The sequence below is a fragment of the Lissotriton vulgaris genome, chromosome 3_2 (genome assembly GCF_964263255.1).
Source record: "Lissotriton vulgaris chromosome 3_2, aLisVul1.2, whole genome shotgun sequence".
NCBI classification, from domain to species: domain Eukaryota; kingdom Metazoa; phylum Chordata; class Amphibia; order Caudata; family Salamandridae; genus Lissotriton; species Lissotriton vulgaris.
Window position 1 is genome coordinate 191079635 of NC_141690.1, and position 17951 is coordinate 191097585.

Below are 17951 nucleotides of genomic sequence, written 5' to 3' on the forward strand. Positions count from 1 at the left end.
ACGTAAGCCACCCTGCGATGTACCAAAATAGCGACACCTCTGGACCCTCTAGAAAATCCGGCATGAAAGACCTGTTGAAAGCCAAACCTCTGCAGGCTAAGTACCTTTGAACCTAGCATATGTGTTTCTTGAAGCAAAAGCACATCAGCTGCCTCCCTTTTCCCCCAACGCAAGACCACCCCACGTTTAATCTTATTGAGCATCCCCCGAACATTACAGGTTACTACACGCAGGGACTCGTTAGGGAGTGTATTAGACAGTTCAGCCATAGTCAAGTGGGTTCCCCCAAGCAGGCCCTCCGTGCCACCCCCACACACCCCACACCCTCCTCAGTACATCAGAAAACAGCACGTGCGGTCCCCCCACCTACCCCAGAACCCCCCAACAACAACATCTACCCCTACCTGGACCCAGTCCCTCGCCACCCCCAACACTCCCACTCTCACCCCCCCTGTCCCCCACTCCCCCCACCCCTATACCTCATAGAACTCTGAACTACCTGTCGCGGCATGGACAGCCCCGGACCCAAAACCGAGGGCCCAGGACCAACCATACCAATGGATCCCAACATCCCTTGAAAACAGTAAAATCAACCCCCCCCCCCCCCAAGTCAACTCCCACAGCGTGTGGAGGTTGGTAGCCCCTATCAAGTCGCCTCCCGAACCCCAACCGTAATACCACACATGATCAAGGCACCACTCAGAGCAGGCAGCTTAGGCATCAGTGGCGCCGCCCAAGATGTAGTCCGACCGTGGGACCCCCGGCAGTTAAAGTCTACACCTTCCGTAGAGAAAAGCAGATCACCCCAGGTTTTCAGCGACCATTCTCAGAGTGGTCGGACTCCACTGTTCCACTGTTCTGTGCCGCGCTGGCGGAGACGGATCTCTTGCGTGATCGGGACCTCCGATGTCGTCCACCCCGGGCCGGTCGGTCCGTCCGCTCCTGTGACTAGCCCCTCGAGCCGCCTGGGTCCAGACCCGGCTGGGCATGTGGCCTGATCCGCACAGTTTCGTCAGTCCACTTGAAGACTTCCTCCGGGGAATCGAAAAAGTGAGTCCGGGACTGGTAAACCACCCGCAGGCGGGCCGGGTACAGCAGGGAGTACTGGAGTTTCAAGCCCCGCAACTTGGCCTTGGCAGCTATGAAGGACTGGCGTTGCTGCTGAACAAGCTTAGTGTAGTCGGGAAAAATCATAATCTTCCGATTTTCATAGGCGATGGAGCCTCTGGTTCTCGCTTACCGCAAAATAACGTTGCGATCATGATAATTCAAAAGTCTGGCAATCACTGGTCTGGGACGCTCACCCTCCGGCGGCCTCTGTGTTAGGGCCCGATGTGCACGCTCAATCACAAAGCAATTGGAGAGAACCCCCGGGGGGAGCCAGCTCTCCAGCCACTGGGACAGGAACTGCTCCATATTGTCCTTCTCACATCTCTCTGGAAATCCTACAAAGCGGAGGTTGTTCCTGCGTGCGCGCCCTTCAGCATCTTCCACTCGAGACGCGAGGTTCTTTTGGACGTGCTCCATCTCCGCCATTTTCCGTTTCAGGGTCCCAACGTCGTCTTCAACCACCGAGATCCTGGATTCTGTCTCTGTGATCCGTGCCACCGCATTCCGTAAATCCTGGCGCAACAGAGTTACATCTGTGCCCACTGCCCCAATCTTGGCGTCCAGCATGTCCCTGGACTGGGTGATTGCCGCCATTAGCACCGCATTGTCCGGCCCCGCTCCATTGCCACCACTGGATGTGCCAGGCCCTCCACTGGGCCCTGTAAACTTATCAATGGGACCTTGCTCGGGCGGACCGCCACCTCCCCTGGTCATGGTTGCGCGCAGTCCCCGTTTCACTGTACCACAAGTGTCTGCACCCGCGTGGGCTCCACAGATCGCCAAAAGCGTCCAACCCCGACCAGCACTGGGGGCCCCTCAACTCCAGAGTGAAGGCGGCCGCGGCACCACGGACTCCAACTGCAGGCGGGCTCCCTCGCCGAACCAGACTATGCGCCACAAGTCAATTCTGAGCCGGTCCAGGTCTGCACTCACTGCGCCGGCCACCCCGTGTGCCTAGTCTCGTGGCCCACCCACGCTCGATCACTCTATGCCACCGCACCGGGCACCACGTGGCCACCCACTCCAGCCCACAACCTCCGCAGCACCACAGCCGGCTCCAACAGTTCGGCAATCCCAGGGGAGTCACTCACTGCTCATGATGGGTCCTGGGGCAGCACCCGTGTCACTGGTCTCCCATCGGCCCACAAGATGCCCTGGGGGGGGGGCACTGCAGCTGCACCAACAGTCCGTTATGGCCCCACACCAGGGTTGCGGTCACCCAGGTCCCGCCGTCGGTCCGCTTCAGTGCAGGTCCGGGGCCGGCCCCTGGGTCGCGGAACTCGAGGCCCCGGCTGCCCGAAGTCTGTACAGGCCTCAGTGGTTCCTCGTCGCTTTGGGTGCCTCCTCCACGCCCAGGATGGCAACTCGGGGCACTGCCACGACCCCACCAACTCCCGGTGCCACTATCCTTAGCCGGAGTGTCGCCTGGCCGGTCCGCCCACCGGTCGCCGCCCACCGGTCCTCCGCCCGGCTACCTCAAAATCGAGGTCCCGGCTCCGCCGATGAGCACCAGGCCGCACTCTTCCGCCGATGATCCTGTCGCACTGGATCACCCAGGAGCACAGCTCGTTACACCGGAGAGCTCCCAGTACTGCCAGACACACTCGCCACACAGGTGGTACGGCGTACGGGCTCGGGGGCCAGGATAATTGAGCAAATTGTGTCCGGGCCGGTGGGAGCTCTACAAAGCTGCGACCGCCATCTTCGCCCGCTAAGCCACGCCCCCCCATGGCGGTTATTTTAGTGGTGAGTGCTGAGGTAGCTTACCCATTTGAGATCTTCTACTCATGGGTGACATTTCAACCAGTGGATGCAGCTACTCAGGTGTTTCACACAGTTGTGCATGTGGAATATGTTCCTTATAGGACACAGGAAATTCAGATTTCTGCATGGCAGCACCGTGTTTGGTTTAAAGGCACCCTTCCCCACAGTTTAACGGCGATTAGTTTAGGTCCTTTGTCCATTCCAGGCTTTCTTGGCCTGTTTTGGCTGGATTTACCCCACATCCTCGTGTGGGGGCAGTCCCCGTTGCTGAGTTGCGGCCCCTGTACACCTCTGCTATTGGAGTTATTAGGGCCTTGGTTCAATATATTACCCGCAATTTCCAGGGCGGGCCCCTGGAGTTGCGGCGCTCCCAGCTGGACCGAGCGGGATGAAGCTAAGTCCCGTCATGGTTAATGCGGTTATGGACAAGCGTCCCCAGGATAAGGATGATATGCCTTTCTGGCTTGCCGACAAATTTGACCAGCTGGAAGCAGTTTTTCCTAACTCGAGTCCTGTAGAAAAACACAGAATTCTTACAATTAGTTTACCCAAGGACCTGAAGCCGGTGACTGCAAATCTTGGGGTAGAATCTTTGCCGCAGTGTACACGAGGTGCTTCGGCACTCCGTCAATGGCTGTCCTGCAGACGGTCATCAAACGCGTTCAGGATGAACACGGACCTAAGGCTGCAGTTGAATTGGGAATGAGACTCATTGGCTCATTTGATGTGGTTTCCGATCTCGTCCTTTCTAATATAAAGGGGGATGCGGTGAACTTCCAAGTGTCTAATGCCTTGCGCGAGGTCTCCTATGCGATAAAACCCGTCAGTTACAGATAATTATTACCGCAGCTTATAAGACCATAGGCCGTAATAGTTTAGGTGCCAAGCCCTTTTCTGCTAAAGATAAAAAACAGACTCAGGGGTCGAAGTCTGAAAAAGACGATCAACCCAAAGCTCCAAAGCAAAATTGGAACAAAAACGAGAAACAGGGTAAACAACAACAGAAACAGGAGTCCCGTCCTGCGTCACCAGTGCCTGCGTCTACTGAGCGCTCTTATGACTTGCGCGACCGCGCTACGATTAAGTCACCTGATCGATTTCAGGTTCCTGATCAACATTCTCCTCGTACTTTACAGGACACATCGGCCTCATCGTCCGGTGGTGGAGGCAGCGGCAACGGAAGGAGTGGCCAGCAGAGTCGCGACCAGCCCCGACCGAAAGAAGGAAAAGGCAAGCAGGACGATTCTTCACAGAAAAGACCCCAGTTTCAGAAAATGAAAGTTGCCGCTTTAACAGCGAGATATGCCACAGATAGTGAGAATGCAGCTTCGGAATCAGACGTGGGCGCTGATGCTGTTGGACAGCACAGCAGAGATTACCATAGCGCGAGAGGCCCTGCGTCCACTACTGAAGGTGGCAGCGACTGACAAATTCGTTGTTGTTGAGACAGCTGATACTAGAGTAGCTCCCCCTGATAGTTTATTTGAAATCGGCCTTTTAATTGAAGGTGACATACAACGTACCATAAAAGGGGTATTTTGGGAAAATCATACAACTACACATGTTATGTTATGTTATTTTTTTTGTTTGAATATATTTTATTGCATTTCTTTCATTAGAATACAGGAAAGCAGAATAGTACAGTAGTAGTAATGATTAGATATGTCATCATACATCCGTTATCTACATATGAGTACACAAATGAAAAATATAAATCAGGTTAAAGCATAGAATGAAAAGGATGGTAAATACAGCTGTACAAAAATACTTCTCCATGACAACAGTTTGCTGGTATTATAGCTCTGCCCAGTTTCATCTAGTAGAAAACAAACGCCTGTATGGCGGGATATCTATACCAGTAAGGTGGTCGATGAGAAGGGATTGATTGCGCCAGAGGACTGACTAAAGAGCATTAAGCTGGACAGGTGTCGTGTGTCTCTGGTGATAGGTAATATCCCAGTCTCAAGAAGCGTTATAATGGGGGGAAGCCGGGCAGGCAGGGTGCTACCTCACTGAAGAAAGAAATGTAGCATTAGGCATCGTCCCTTACGTTATGTCCATGAGTATCGCACTCATCCCAAGGGTGATATGTACGACTGAGTAGCCAACATCGTCCTATAGTCACCCCGCAGAGCGCTAGAAAGAAGACCTACGAATAATCAATATTCAATATCATTTGTTCAGAACGATAAACAGTGATTTAATAACCTGTGAAAATAGGGGCTGTAAGCCAACCGATGGGGAGAAAATAAAAGTAGGGAGGAAGGGGGGAACATATACGAAATAAGAAGCTTGCATTTAAACAAATGAGATGGGGATACGGGTACATGTTATTAAGCGCATATATCACCAGACGGTCTCATAGCGCTGCATCAGTAGTTACCATAGGTCACAGGGAGGGTGAGCTGAGGGAGAGGTGATTAGAATAGAAAGGTTTTAAGGGCCCTGCGGAATTTCTTGTGGTCGCCTTCTGTTCTAAGAGGTAAGGGCAATGTGTTCCAGATAGTAGGGGCAATTTTGGAGAATGACCTGCCGCCATATTTGACGGTGCGCGTTTTGGGTATGGTTAGAAGATGTTTGCTGGATGAGCGGAGTGTTCTTGGGGGATGATATGCTATTAGTTTCTGCGCTAGGTAGCGGGGTCCCTTACTGTTAAGGGTGTTGTGTACGAGGCAGCATATTTTGTAAGTGATCCATTATTTAATGGGTAGCCAGTACAGGGACTTTAGGTTGGGGGCGGAGGGTGAACGGGGTGGGGAGATTAAGGAACAGTCTTGCTGCTGTATTCTGTAGAACCTGGAACTTGGTTAGGTGGGTTTCATTAATGGATGCCAGCAAGGCGTTGCCATAGTCAAGGCAGCTGACAATTAATCCTTGCACTAATGGCAAACCAGAGGAAAGTGGTATCCATTTGAAGATTTTTCTCAGGCTACGCATTAGCCCGTAGCATGTGCGCACTACCTGATTGACATTGTTTGACATAGAGAGATTGGTGTCTATGAGTACGCCAAGGTTGCGAGCGATTGTTTTTGGGGGAGGGCAGGGACCTAGAGCAGAGGGCCACCAGTCGTTAGCCCATAGCTGTTGGGCCTTTCCAAAGAGAAGAATCTCTGTTTTTCCGGCATTTTGTTAGCGGAGGAACACTGGCCCCCACCTTTTGTTCTCGCAGCTCCGAGAGGAGAGGAGGTAATCCTCCCTAGTTTCGTGCACACAGTGTCAAAGGAGCATGCACAGAATTTTGAAGAAGAGTGGCTAAGGCCCTTGTGCCTGCATTGTACCGCACTCAATGTGGTTGGGATAAATTCTCCCCCCAACATGAGATTCCCTTGCGGTCTATGCCACAGCCTCAACCTCAATATCCCATACGGCGTGAAGCGAAAGCTTCGGTCGCAGAAATCCTTGAACAATTGGAATATCAAGGTGTAATTGAAATTTGTGTGTCTCTGATGAATAACCCTCTTTTTACTGTGACCAAACCTGATGGTTCTTACCGTTTGGTATTGGATTACCGGCATCTGAACTTGCATTGCAGTACCTGTGCAGTACAGAATACCCACGGCTCTGCCCTTGTGGGTGATCTTGTGCGTAAAAGGTTTAAGACCACACTTGACATATCCAATGGTTTTTTTGCCCACAATCTTTCGGATTTAAGTAGTCAATGGACTGCTTTTACCAGTGGTGGCACACAGAAAAAAATCAAACGTTTGGCAATGGGCTATAAGAATAGTACAGGTGTATTTGCTGCCCGTATAGTTTCTCCTTTAGAGAGAATCGACCCAGATGCGTGTTCGTATGTGGATGACATTTATCTCACAGACGACGAGATATGGGCGCATCTGTGCCACGTTGACCTCATAATTTGCAATTTTGCGGACTTTGGTTACAAATTAAACTTTGCAGAGTACACAGTGTTGTTCCTGGGCTATGAGCCCAACAATGAAGGTCAAGGATTGGCTCCTCACTTCTTGGAGAAATGCGCACAACTGCGCGCCCCTACAACACTGAAAAAATTGCAATCCTTGCTGGGATTTTTGAATTTCGGGCGTACTTACATTCCCAAATATGCCCAGCATATCAAGCCTTTATATGCTTTAATACAACCTACTTTTACCAAATCGTGCCTGAACATTCTGCCATTTTGCAATCTTTGCAGGCTGATCTGCTTGAATCTAAATTCTTGCTGACTCATGATAACCACACCAACCTGGTGATAAGAATCGTCCCTGGGGCGGTGGGTTTCACATACCTTACTTTTAACGAAGGTGATACAGTACCTATCGCTTACAAGTCACACTTGTACACTTTGGCTGAAATGCGGTTTGCCACTGTGGAAAAAGTTTTGAAAGCAGTGCAAATGGCGATTCTAAAAGAACGCGCACTGTCGCAGGGAAAACTCATGTTGGTGGTTACCCCGTATCCTGTCTTGGAGGCAGTGATGAAAGCCAATGTACCGAATTCTAAAGCTTTGCACACACAGTGGATTCAATGGGCAACATCGTTGACGTCTCCGGATGTCACGTTAATTTTTGATGCCTCCTTACGGTCGCAGGAGTATTTGCAGTATGAATTTGTTCATCCTGCACCTTTGACTATGCGCCCTTTGGAGGATTTCTATTGTATCATTTACACTAATGGGTCTGCGCAAGTAGTGCATGGGTCTAAGCACGCATACGTCTCAGCTTGCGCTATTGTGGTTGGTACCATGGTTGATTGAGAATTCAAGTCTGATGTCTTGCATACCTAGTGCTTAATTTGTGCCAGTGCTTTCCGGTGCTTAGCACCGGCACTTAATTTTCAGGGCCGGGTCTATGCCGGGTCTACGTGTCTGCTCGCTGCACGCAGTATTTGTCACAAATGGATTATTTATAATAAGTTAATAATTCACATATATATTATGAAGCTAAACTCACTCCATTACTGACTCGGCGCAGTGTTGTTATTGATTGATCCCGAGTCCGCCCCGAGATTCAGAGTCGCGTCTCGACTCTGCTCCCCAGTCCCGTTGATTGAAGCGATGGCTGTGAGAGCCAGAGACCTGAGCCATTTATTCAGCCAAGTAACAGAACATGACATTAAAAAAAAAAATATGATTGCATTGACGGCCGTCGGGCCGCGGCCCTTTGTTCAGTGTACTGTTGTGCCAGTGGGTCATGGGACATTCACATTAAGATTGGTGCATTGGGTGGATTTGGTTGTTCCGGGGTAGGGGGTGTGCGGCAGCGTGCGCAGATTCTATACAGATTGCCACACCCCGGCACACCCGCACCAAGTCATCATTCAAGGCACGGCCGCAGCACGATGACGTGGAGGGCAGGCAGGCAGCCATGCCCAGGCAAGCTTAAAGTTAATAAAGGCTCTAAGGCAGTATGCCCCGGCCCAGCCCACCACTGTAACTGTAAGTAGTACGTACTATTTAGCATTATTATTATAGAGTACATTAAGTAACAGTAGTAGCCACGCATCGTCATTACGCCTCTTGGTGTGGCACTGCCCCAGCGTCTTTGTACGGGGCTCAGGGGCCGGGATGTTGAGCTAATTAACACTTAATTTACGATTGTCTTGTGCCGGTGCACAAACCACAAACATTATTTGCTGGTGCTAGTTTCAGGATCATCAGTAAATCGTAGCAAAGAAAGAACAATCTACCTCACTGCTGCTCCAAAATAAATAACAGAAAACGGAGTCCACTGTCCACCCTACCCCACAAGAACGTGTTAGTAATCGCCCTAGCGCACTAAACGAACCTATATTATTGAAGGAATTCTTGTGTGTGCAACAGCAGTTCCAGTTTTAGTGATGTGCTGCGATGACCTAGTCGGAAAGGCCAATACGATCGGATGGAGCATAAATACTATAAATACCTCATTGCAATGTGCAGGCAGTTTGAGCAGTCAGATTTCTGCCGTCCGCAGCCTGCTCCCAGCACGGAACTTGAGAGACAAAGAGCTTCTGAGCTGGAAGCGCCCAACCCTTGAAAGCCATGATTCAAGGCTTTTTTTGGTGGGGGTGGGGAGGCAGCAATAGTCAGTCGTTTAATGGCAGCTGGTAAATAGATATCCAACTCTGAGTATGGAAGACTTTCAACACTGTTGACAGACCAACCATAATGGAAGTGTGACTCAAATTGGTTCTCTCTGTCCCTAGTCTGGATTTTCATCATCCTCTTCATGAGCCCACCCGGATGCCTAATAACATAACCTATATTCAGTTTTTAATTTGAGCCGGTGCCGGTGGCTTCCGGTGCTCGGCACCTGCGTCTTAATCTACAACACCGGAATGCATTCTCTAGGTATTGGAGTGCTTCTCATGAGCACCAGTTAATATATGCATACATTTTTTGTAGGCACGGGGAGATAAAGTTTTTTGTCCAGAATCACAGGATGAGGCTGGTGAGCCTACGCTGACACTTGAACCTCATTCCCAGCTCCAAAGTTGGCAGCTCTTGGGGTTAAGCCACACTCACCACTTGTAGGGTTTTAGGATTCATAGTTGGTTCTGTTTTAGATGGTGCTAATAGGAGTAATGGGCTGCTGCAAGCTGCCTCCTGAGAAGAGCTCCTGCTCCAGACTTATTTTTCCATAAATTAACTACTGCCAACCTGTATCCTTCCACTAGCAGCTCTCCAGCCCGAGAATCTTGAGAGCAAGGGAGGATGTGGGCCCCTCCCCACAGCAGACCCTTTGGGTCCCAATGCCACGTACCCTGAAGGGGTGTGCTTTCTCCATACTTGCAGACCGGATAGGACTCCAAACTCACTGCAATGAGACCTCAGGCTCTACCTAACTAAATATCCGCAATCCCAAGATTGGAGCCAGTGGAAGAAGTGGGTGGAGCCGGAGAAAAGTAGGTGGGGCCTTCGACAAACATTTGAGCACCTGCACTTCATATTTTACAAATTAAGCACTGACGCAGACCCTGGTGTGACTACACTTTTTGTGAGTGACTCTTACTACTGTGTCCAGTCTTGTCAATGACAATCTGTTCTTTTGGACTCAAAACGACTATCGTGACTCCAAAGGTAGCACAATAAAACACAAAATGATCTGGGTTCGAGTGGCTGAACTTAAAGAGCAGCTGCCACTCGTGTATGTAATTCGTACTCTTGGTCATCAGCGTGTGTGAGTTCACGCTGTTGTCAATAGTTTGGCCGATGAGGCCGCAAGACAGCAGTTTCGATATGTTTGGTTGCAGAAGTTACACGTTCCAAAAGTAGGATTGATGATGACATCTTGGCAGCAATTGCCGCTACTGAGAAGGAAAGTAAATATCCTAATAGATTTCCTTCAAAGTATTCTTATCATTTATGGCCTGATAAAGTTCCTTATGTGAAAATACCAGACGTTGGTGACAGACTGATTCCCAACGCAGACCGCAGGTCAGCGCTGATTACAGCTGCCCATGAAGGTGTTGCGTCCGCACATGTGGGCGTTTCGGCTTCTGTATCTCAGCTACAACTTCGCTTTTGGTGGCGTGGACTGTACAAACAGAAGCGTGATTATGTCCTTCAATGTGACATTTGTCAGCAGATCAAGCCTTCGTCTGCTGCGTGTCCACCCCAAACACAGTTGTACATTTCCAATAAACCACTTGGTTGTGTTTATTTGGATCACAGCTGTCCCTTTTCTTCTGATCCTGCGTATAAGTACATCTTAGTTGCAGTTGATTCTTGCACGTGCTTTGCATGGGTGGGACCCCACCGGAGTGCTGATTCACGAACTGTCATAAGAGATTTGCGTGTCTTTGTGGGAATTTTTGCATGTGGCACCTCCATTCGGACCGGAGTCCAGCATTCGCCTCTAAGGCGTACAAAGATGCCATGAGTTCATTGGGGGTCCAAGTCAAACCTTCGTCTCCATTCCGGCCTGAGGGTAATAGTGTTGTGGAGCGGATGAACCGTGATTTAAAGTAGTCATAGACAGCTAGGGTTATAGGTACGGGCAGGAACTGGCTGGCCCATCTCAATAGCGTTCAGCGTGCACTTAATAATCTCCCTAGAAGTTCTCTGGGTGGGCGGACCCCATACAAGATGCTCTTTGGTATCAAAATGTTTGTCCCGGACCTTAAAGGTCTAGACTAGGCGGCGGCTGCTGCCACCTTTGACGTAGATGAACATTGTGATGTTTTACAGAATCTACAAGAGACGAGAGACAGTCTTGCAAAGGAACACTTGCCCTCCTCATCTGATGCAGCGTTCCAGATTTTGGTAGTTGGCTGGCTACCCTGGGTTGGAGAACTGGTCCGAGAGAAGGTCGAGAACAAGAAAGAATTTGTTCCCTCATATCGAGCTCCAGTTCCTGTACTTGGCGTGCAGGGCACAAGAACAGTCATTTTACCTCCACCTCCACTTCCAGGTCGAAAGGAAAAAAGGTACATCTCCATTGACAATGTCAAATTACACAGAGTGGCCGATTCTTCTCAGTATGACTCCTGAGGTCTCCTGTCCATCGATACTGAGAAATTCTGTTTTGGCTCCTGCCCCTAACAACAGGCCTGACGTTACCTTTGAGATGCCTGCAATTTCATGTCCTTTATTGAATACCCCACCTGATGCTCAACTTGATGAGACTGAGTATACTTACCCCACAGACTTATCGATGCCCGATTTACAGACCTGTTTGGCCACTTAGTCCAGATTTTCATTTGCCACTAACTCTACCACATCAAAGTCCCCTTCAAAACTTTCTGTTTTTGCAACGTGGTTTAAAAAACCTTTTTTGATTCCTCCTTAGACTTACATTTGGTTGGTTCTTTTTTCAGTTTTTTTGTTTGTCAATTGGATTTGTGGTGTATTTTTTCCGTCATGTGAATAGACACTACGTTGAAGAGAGGACTGCTATTAGACATATTAATCGAACATTGGCACCCCATTCCTCATCCCACAGATTGAAGAGGGACCTGAGTTTTGTAAACATTACTGCTTGGACCGTTTTAGATGGAATTGTGTGGGATGCTGTTAAATTTCAAATACATGGTCCCACAGAGGTAATAAATGTCCCAAATGTACTAAGAGTTTCTATGGGGGATGTGATAAAACAAAATATACGCTCTGATGATTGGGATGTTCAAGCCGTAGAGGCTTTGTTTTCAGATTTGAAATATTATGCTGCCTTTGATGCTGAGGATTTATACTTAGATTCGGCGAATTATGGTGATCTGTTCTGTTATGAACACTATGGCAATCACTACCTGCATAAGGCAAACACAAGGAGGAATATGATTAATTATACGCATTGGGAACATTGCCCCGCTCATATGGAAGGTAGCTCAAATTCTCTTTTAAAGAGATTTACTTATTTTACTGATTTCAATCAGCCAAATCCTAATGCATTTTATTTTAAGATGACCGAAAAGTCCTCTCCCAAAGTTAGATTGAACCACACTAAATTATTATATTACAAGTCCTTTCTTGACCAATTGGCTAATGGGGGCTATGAACTGTGGAAAGATATAATTGATCTTAAATCTGTTTGGGTTCTAAAAGTGTGCAAGTGCAAGGCACAGAGGCTTTGCATCGTGCATGTCTCATCCCGAACCACATGCTGTTTTTGAATTTGACTATTTCACAAACCACCTACTTTGGATTGGCTACAACAAAAAATGTAAATGCTCCTTCTTTTCCAGAATTGGAAGAGTACCCAGGTTGGGATAATAATACTGGTATTTCTATTACAGAATTACAGACCCTGTTATTGAATTCTACTTTTAACATATCCAGTTTGGATCCTAAGGGTTGGCTGTTGGTGCACAGAAGTGCAGATTCTTGCCAACATCATTTTCTGGGTTTAGCCCCTTGCTACACACAGGTTAGGGTGGATCTCTGTTTTGAGAGTGACTATCCTGTGACTACCTATTCCAGAGGCAAACTGTGTCAGAATTGGCTGAAACACTCCACTTTAGCGTCAGTTAAGCTTCATCTTTCTAAATTGACTGACGATGTTGATCTGAATGACTTTGTCAAGGGCCCTGCTTCTGGCAGATCCAAAAGTTGAATATATCTTATTAACAACGAAGTTTGGAAATGTCCCAAATTGAAGCTGCTTCCCGCTTAAGAGCTATAGATCAAGCTAATTTAGAAAAAGTGCTAGCAGTTGTAGATAACAGCATTAACACACTCTCTTCCCGCATTTACACTTTGGATAATATTGTTTTGTCTGTTGTTGATATTGTGCAAGAAGATGTCTGTTTTGTACCATGGGCAAAATCAATTGCGTTCCATTATGCAGTTCGCATGGACTTTACAAACGTTAAAGGCTGGGAGAGTGCCTTGGGACTACATGAATACTCCCTCATTGTTTCCCCCTTTTAATTTGACTGACAAACAGCAGTTTATGTCTATGAAAGATGCAAGTTTTTCTATGTTACATATTGAAAAGTTAGAACCTTTGCCGTTTTCTGTGGCAGAGACAAATTCTGCTGTGTGGTTCGTACATGGGCTAATAACCTTGCCTTTCCCTCTGATCAAGTTCGAGGCTTGCATGAAGTACTATGCTATTGGCAGGTATGAACCTCTGTGTACCGCTTATCTCCATGAAGTTTGGTCACTACCATTTACCTCTAGGTGCCTGAGGGAGGGAAAAGATGTTTATTTGAATGGTGAAGATTGCGCAACAACACCTGATCACTCATTGGTGTGTAGGAATATCCAATTGCATGGCTCGTGTAATCCGAATGCGCCTAATTTGGCTTGTGTCTTGAAAGGTACACCGACACCTGCTTCCACACCCACATTCACATTACTAGCAAACAGTAGTTATTTACTTTTAAATAATAAAGAATGTTGTGGGATGCTAGCAGGAATTTCTTACATCGTTACGGTCCCCCAACGTGTAGTTTGTTGTAAAAACGTAATGTTTCCTCCTCCATATGGGTAGGTGGATGTTTCCATCTGGCCGTCGATTCCGACCTTGAAGGCAGAGTTCAACAAGATGAGTCGAATAAGAGCTCTTTTGTCCCAGAAAGAAGTCGCCCTTACTTCTGCCCTTGAAACATTTGTCCTTCATGCGGCAAACACCCGCACAGAAGTGCATGTCTTATTAAATACCGATCTGCCCCTGCATTTCGGGGAGTTAATTCACACTATCTTTAATGCCTCCTCGACAACAGGGCTGGCTCACTTTTTTACAGTTGTGAGTAGTGGCCTTGTGACTTCTTTCCAAACTATATTCGGTGTGTTCCCAGCATTTTTTCATTCGATTTTCTCCAGCCTCTTTGGTGGATTTCCCTTGATCCTTGCTCTGGTTGGCGGAGTGCTTCTACTGCTTTGCTTATTTCAGAATAGATGCACATCCTGTGCCACGAGACGATTTGCCCCGGCTGTTGCTGCTTCGCAACCGAATGCTTAATTTCTATGGATCGCTGCTTCTTGCTACGTTGAGTGCAGTTTATGGATTATCGTTTCGATTTTCCTTTTTCACATGCGTCCAGACTGTCTTTCATTGCCTGAGCTGCGATTTCGAATGGGCTCTGGATTTGTGTCTCTGCAGTACGATGTCTCCCAACGCAGATTATGATCAACGATGAGCCCCTTAGTTGCTCATGAATTGCTTTGTTCTGGCGGCGGGATTATGACCTTTGCAGCGATGCATGGAGTCCTGGGACGTTGGAATATTTTTGCAGCGGCACATGAATTCTTGGCAGGCAGTTATATTGAAATAAATCCGAGTTGTCCTCTGATGGTGCTAGGGGCTCCGGTTATTCAGGAACATGTATGTTTATTCCCGTTAATAAATTGGATGGCTGAGATATTTTCGGATGAGAACAATACTTCCTGTTGGAGGCTGTTGCAAAGTACTGTGCATATACACTATTGGAGTGAGGTGCATTTCCTGCGCTCTCTCTTTCGGGACTGGAGTCACATGTTGGACATCAGATTTTTTTACTATTTTTTTAAGTCCTATTGACTTTACTATGCCCGAAAGTGATTGCTAATTTGTTATTTTTTTCTAAATTCGGAGTTTTGCTCCCGGTTTTTCCATTATGGCAAATTTGAACTTGATTCTATCTCTCAAACTTGAACTCTACGTTCCTGCTTTGCCCACATTTCCTATCCGTGCTCCGATCAAGGGAGGGTGTAGTGGGGCGGAGCCTTGCATTTCTACAGTGTTAAGTTAGCATGTGCTCATTAGAAGTTTAAACACCATTTTACCTTTTTGCTTTCTTTTGCACACGGCACACACGTTAGTTATTGTTTCACGTTAGGCTGAGAGTTTTGCTTCACATGAGAATAACTTGTTTTTCCACATTGCTAGACTTGCTTTGTAAGCGCAGTATGAACAGTGAGTGCTGAGGCCTTCAAGGTTATCAACACTGTTGCATTTGTTGGAACTGATCAGAGCACGTTCTAGACCTAATATATATGCAGCTCTGGACAGCTCAGATACTGGCGCCTTTAATAATACACTGTGTAGGCATGATTGAACACACTTGGAGAACTTTCATATGCTGAGAGCTTGTGCAAAACTCAATGTGATTCACTCCTGATAAACTCTGAGGTATGGGGTCGCCTATGCAAGCCTAAGAGACCTTCTGTAGTTATAAAATAACCTACTAGCAAGGGAGGGTGAAATATAGGTATATATTTAACCTGTTTCCATTTAGCATTATAACATGCTTTCTCCCTTTGTATTTTATGGAATAGTAACTATGTTGTCAATCTTATTTCTTATCATATGTCTGCTTGTATTAGCTAAGATGCTGCACTTGAGATCATAGCGTTGAAATAAATCTTTTAAACTTGCTCGTGTCTCCCTTTACTCCCTCCTCTGGACTGGTAGGAGAGTATAACGAAAGAGTGCTCATGTTTTCCACCTTACCTGAGGTATCCTAAGTTGCATGTTCTGGGTTGTCTAATCATTGGTGACTTTGATGTAGGACGAAGAGCTAATGTGACACTGATGTTAATCTGGTAGGGGATTTTGGGTACTAAGGTGAGTTTTGGTACACCCTAATTTACTGAGGTCCTGAGTCTCTGTGCACAGTTCTGTGACTGAGCAGAATCCCTGCAACAAAACGTCCTAATCGCCATCCTATGTATTTTCTGAGAATAACTGAGCATGAGTGTCTGAGCAAAAAGTACTGTACTGTTTTCCACGATCCCTGAGGAATCAGGTTCGTCCTTTTCCGTGGTTGCCAGAGATTACCTACACCCCTGTAAGATACAGGGGGTGGTAGTGGCACTATAGATCTTGCTGGTCTAACGGCTGACATATCCTGAGTGGGTGTCTAGAAGCGGTTGGGACAACAAGCCCTCAGTTTAGGTTAACCAAAATGCGCAGGTCGTGGGGATTCCTAGGAACTACACGACAGTTGGACAGCCGCAAAGCTAACACTTGTGCATAGTTTTTAATGTCAGTGTTAAGTAGCAAAATCAGATTATAGGAGGAACACTGGTTCCTAGGGAGACCCTCCTTGGGCACAATCTAGTTCGGGTCGAAAGGACCCCTTCTTCAGAGCGGCTGTATAAAAGTTCAGAAGATAGGCCTGCAACCCTGACACTGCAGAACTCACCTCCTCCAGCGTCCGGGCTTGGTCCAACTCTCAGGCCAAGTCATTTTTGTTCAGTTGACAACAGTATACTGTCTAGGATGGGATTTGCAATTTACACTGGCGGCTGGAGATATCGTGAATATAACCCCCTAAAGAATTCAGCAAAGTTTTGAGTAATTACGGTAAGAGCCTCCCGGAACATCGCAATGAGTCTGAAACACCGGAACCACTGGGTCTGAGATGCCATGTGTCGTTAGCCAGTACAATAGTTTACCCGATTTGTCGCTATAACCATATACCCTCTACATAGAGGCCCTCCAGCATTGCCTGGCCTCCTCTATGGAAACCTGTCGCAGTTCTTTGTGGACTAGGAGACTGCGTCAATGCTCAGTGTCATGGTGGCGGAGGGCAGCCTCCACATGTAGTATCTGAGCTTCCAGGTCTTGACGAACGTAGGCTTTAATGCAGCCTCTCAAGGATAGCTTACTAGCCGCCTACAGTGTCGCTGCCGAGGCCACCACACATACGATGAGTTCATAGAAGTGATGTAATTTCTCCTAGACAAAGGCTTCCCAATCAGAGCTTTGCCAGTACCATGCATTAAACCTCCAGAGAGGGTGCAGGATGGTGGGCTGATTTCCCCATGACAACAACAGAGGGGCATGGTCAGAAATACAAAGCGGGAGAATGCACACAGATTGAACTAAGAGAAGATCCTCCGTTGGCAACCACAGCAAGTCTGTGGGATTCCGCTGCATGTGCCTCAGACTGAGGAGTGTAGGCCCATTGTATGGGATGCCAAGAGCGTCATGCATCGCAGAGGCACAGTGAATCTGCCCACAAGGACAAGCAGACCGACCGGTAACGCCGGGCAGGATATGGAGCGGAAGAGGCATCCAGGACTGGATCAGGGAGTGTATTAAAATCTCCTCCAATCACCGTAACGTGCTGGGGGATATTCAAGATGAAGGATCTGTGCGAATGCAAGGTGGTATGTAGCAGGGGCGGTGGTATAATGCCTCGCTCCCAAACGGCCCTCAGTAAACACATAGCACCCTGAGCGTCAATGTGCTGAGCAATAACTGCTAGGGGAAGAGATTTATGCAACTATACAGCAAATCCTCGGTAGCCACGTGTAACCTTGTCTTAGCCGAAGCAGCCCAGAAAGGGGCAGGTTGTACCTAATAGGTGGGTCTCCTGTAAGAAGATGATGCTGGCCTGTGTCGCTTTATATATACATAACACTGCAGAGCGTTTAATGCTGTCCTGGAGTCCGTTCACATTCCAGGAGAGCAGCGTTATCCTAGAGGGGTTCATGACGCAGAGGGGAGAACAAGGCCCCAACCCAGAGTAGCGGAAACATGATAACCTGAGGGCCTGCAGTGCCATGTCATACATAACTAGCAACCGTGATCTGCGTGTTCGCCATATCCAACCAAAAAAGAAAAAACACTGTTAAGACACAACAGTCAAAGAAATACACCAGGCTCAAAGGCCCCAGTGAACTACCCACCGCCAACACCCTCCGGCCCAGACTTCACCCAAGGAAGCATTTGTCTCCCTAACTGAATGACCCAAAACTTCTAACTGGG

At 47.8% G+C, this 17951-nt stretch overlaps 1 protein-coding gene across 1 annotated transcript in view; it reads left to right on the plus strand.

The window, feature by feature from the left end:
• POLN (DNA polymerase nu) overlaps window positions 1-17951 on the plus strand; it is a 2377116-nt gene that overhangs the window by 131722 nt on the left and 2227443 nt on the right. The gene's annotated exons all lie outside the window — the stretch shown is intronic.